The sequence below is a fragment of the Callorhinus ursinus genome, unplaced genomic scaffold (assembly GCF_003265705.2).
Source record: "Callorhinus ursinus isolate GAN/ISIS: 27379988/994484 unplaced genomic scaffold, GSC_fseal_2.0 scaffold5543, whole genome shotgun sequence".
Classification (NCBI taxonomy): Eukaryota; Metazoa; Chordata; class Mammalia; order Carnivora; family Otariidae; genus Callorhinus; species Callorhinus ursinus.
Window position 1 is genome coordinate 1 of NW_027402597.1, and position 3,298 is coordinate 3,298.

The 3,298-nt window shown below is 44.3% G+C and overlaps 1 pseudogene; it reads left to right on the forward strand.

Moving 5' to 3' along the window:
- The first annotated feature begins 887 nt into the window (after positions 1–887).
- On the forward strand, positions 888–3,293 carry LOC141372307 (olfactory receptor 7A17-like; annotated as a pseudogene).
- Positions 3,294–3,298: the final 5 nt, after the last annotated feature.

The following is a 3,298-nucleotide window of genomic DNA, read 5'->3' on the forward strand; positions in this document are numbered from 1 at the left end:
TGGTTTATGTCCCTTCCCTTTACCTTCAAAGCCAGCAAAATAGCATCCCGAAATCTCTCTCCGACTCCAAGCCTCCCTCTTCCACAACTGCAGGATGCTTGTCATCTATTGAGCCCAGCTGGATAATCAGAATAACTTTATCCTGGGTCATCTGACTAGCAATGTTAATCCCATTTGCAACCTTAATTCTCCCTTGCCATGACACAAGACATATCCAAAAATTCTGTAGATTAAGATGTGGAAATATTCGGGGGACATTATTCTGCCGACTAAAGTGTTTTTCTGAGGTATATTTATTGTCAACTCAGGGGCCCTTCTTTGGAGAATCAAACACAACTGATCTCAACTCTAGGGTGAGTACTGAGTCTTTTCTCTCTGAACCACACAGGAAGAGGATCACATGGCTTATTTACTAAAATCACCTTAAAGCTGTAAATGGTAAAGTAAACCATCAACTAAAGAAATTCAGTATCATCTCAATGTTAAGGTAAAATCAAGAAGTTAGAATTCTGGAAGGCAGGTAAATTCATGAGAAAGAGGATTAAAAAAAATGGATTCACCTGACTTCTAATCTGGCCTCCCAGGAACCATGTATCAGCAGGAAAAGTTACCTTTCTGTCCAGACCAGTTGCCCACTGGGAATGGAGTGCTCTGAGGTGGGAGTAACAATGGAAACAGTGCCTAATGAGCAGACACAGAGCTGTCAATATCTCCTCTGCTGCAGAGCTTCAGCATATGAAAGCTTGGACTGGCCACAACATGGTTGTTATTTCTGGGTTCCTAAGTCTGGCTGGGGGACCCATGCCTCTCTGCTTCCTGCTGTCCTGACTGGCAACAGAGCTGCGGTCTCCAGCATCAACCATCCGGGGAGGAATTCAGACCTCCACATGGAGACTTTCATCTTAGAGACCCCAACCAGGTGAGCCTGAGAGCTCAGCAGGTATTTCAGGAAAGGAGCAGAGAGAATGGAAGCTGAGAACTTTGACCTGAGGTCACCTGAGACTAGGTACGCTCATTTATAATTAATTTTCATAGTGTGTTCAAAAGAGAAGTGTCCATAGGACCCAGCAATACAGGCATCGTTGTTGACAATACATGGTGGGAATGGAAGTCCAGTTGGATGAGAAAGGGGAAGGAATGGGGGACTTAAAATGGTTCCAGTGAAATTAGAACATATCCGAGGAGTTTTGCAGCTAAGGGGAGCAGGAAATCAGAGTGTTTACCTTGGAGCATGAGTGGTGAACTGTTTAGGGTGTGGTGGGTTCTGATCATGTTCTGTATTTATTGAAAGACCCAGACCCATGCAGGTAGCTATTCCCTTGTGACAGCAGTTCCTGAGATACCCATTTCTCAGAAGCTTCTCTCACACAGAGTATTCACATGGAAAAGTGTGTTTCATATGCAACAAGGGATATACTAACTAGCTTTACTTTGTAATACTTCATGACCAAAAAGTGTGTAAACGATGGAGGCATTTGTGAAAAGCAGAGGAAATGCTCCCAAATCTGTTCAATTGTGAAAATAACTCATTTACTCACAGGAAGGAACAGTGCTATAGGCTTCCTACATGTAGTGACCAATGCTGTTTCCACCCTAGGAGGATGGGTACTGCTGTCCCCACTCTCTGAGTGAGGATAGTCCCATTTGGAATGGATTGATTGTCTCTCCCAAGTTCCAACATTGTGGATGTGGTAGATCTGATGTTCAAAACCTGGTTTTCTGATTCAAAAATTTGGCACTTAAAATCATTTGGAAAAGTCTTTTTTTATTTCATCTTTAAAAATCCCCTTCTATTGTCCTACATGGTGTACTACAGTGTGTATTTTCTGTTGTAAATTGCAGGTTTATTCCCTTTGCACATTTTTCTAGAGGGATATTCAATCAAGAAAATGTCTGACATCATAAAAAGCCCACTCTTTTCTTGTATGGATGCACTGTTATTTTTCAGCTTTGTTAATTATTCTGGGCAGCATGGGCATGTGGCAGGGGCTGGAAGGCTGCCAGACCCGGGGAAGCTTTCTGCTCATCACAGTCTCTCAGGAATCCCCTGAATTTATTAGATCTCCTTTACCACTCATGTCCATTTCTCTCCTGCATCTTATGAACCTCCTTTTTGTTTTTTTAAAGATTGTATTTATTTATTTGACAGAGAGAGACACAGCGAGAGAGGGAGCACAAGCAGGGGGAATGGGAGAGGGAGAAGCAGGCTTCCCACCAAGCAGGGAGCCCGATGCGGGGCTCGAACCAAGGACCCTGGGCTCATGACCTGAGTCAAAGGCAGACGCTTGACGACTGAACCACGCAGGCAGCCCAATAACTGACATTTAAAGAAAAACTTTAAAAAAAGAAAAAAAATATTAAATAAATAAATGAAGCCCTTAAAATTCAACACTTTTATGCCTTTTTTTTTTTTCTTTCCTTGTAGGCAGCACCACCACATGGAAGCAGACAATGACACAGGAATTTCTGAGTTTCTTCTTCTGGGATTATCAGAGGAACCAGAATTACAGTCCATGATATTTGGGCTTTTCCTCTGCATGTACCTAATCACTGTGCTGGGGAACCTGCTCATCATCCTGGCCGTCAGCTCAGACTCCCATCTCCACACCCCGATATACTTCTTCCTCGCAAACCTGTCCTTTGCAGACATCTGCTTCACCTCCACCACCATCCCCAAGATGGTGTGGAACATCCAGACTCAGAGCCAAGTCATCACCTATGCCGGCTGCATCACACAGATGTACTTTTTCTTAATCTTTGGAGGCTGGGATGACTTTCTCCTGACTGTGATGGCCTATGACCGCTTCGTGGCCATCTGTCTCCCCTTGCACTACACGGTCATCATGAACCCTCAGCTCTGTGGACTGCTGGTTCTGGTGTCCTGGGTCATCAGTGTTCCCAATTCCTTGTTACAGAGTTTAATGGTGTTGTGGCTGTCCTTCCGTACAAAGGTGGAAATCCCCCATTTTTTCTGTGAATTCAATCAAGTAGTTGGGTAGGCCTGTTCCAACACCTTCCTTAATGATATGGTTATGTATTTCGGAATTGTGCTGCTTGGTGGCGCTCCCCTGGCTGGGATTCTTTATTCCTACTCTAAGATTGTTTCCTCCATACATAGGATATCCTCAACTCAGGGCAAGTATAAAGCATTTTCCACCTGTGCATCTCACCTCTCCGTTGTCTCCTTGTTTTATTGTACATTGCTCGGTGTGTACCTTAGCTCTGCTGCTCCCCAGAGCTCCCACTCAAGTGCAGTAGCCTCGGTGATGTACACGGTGGTGACGCCCATGCTGAACCC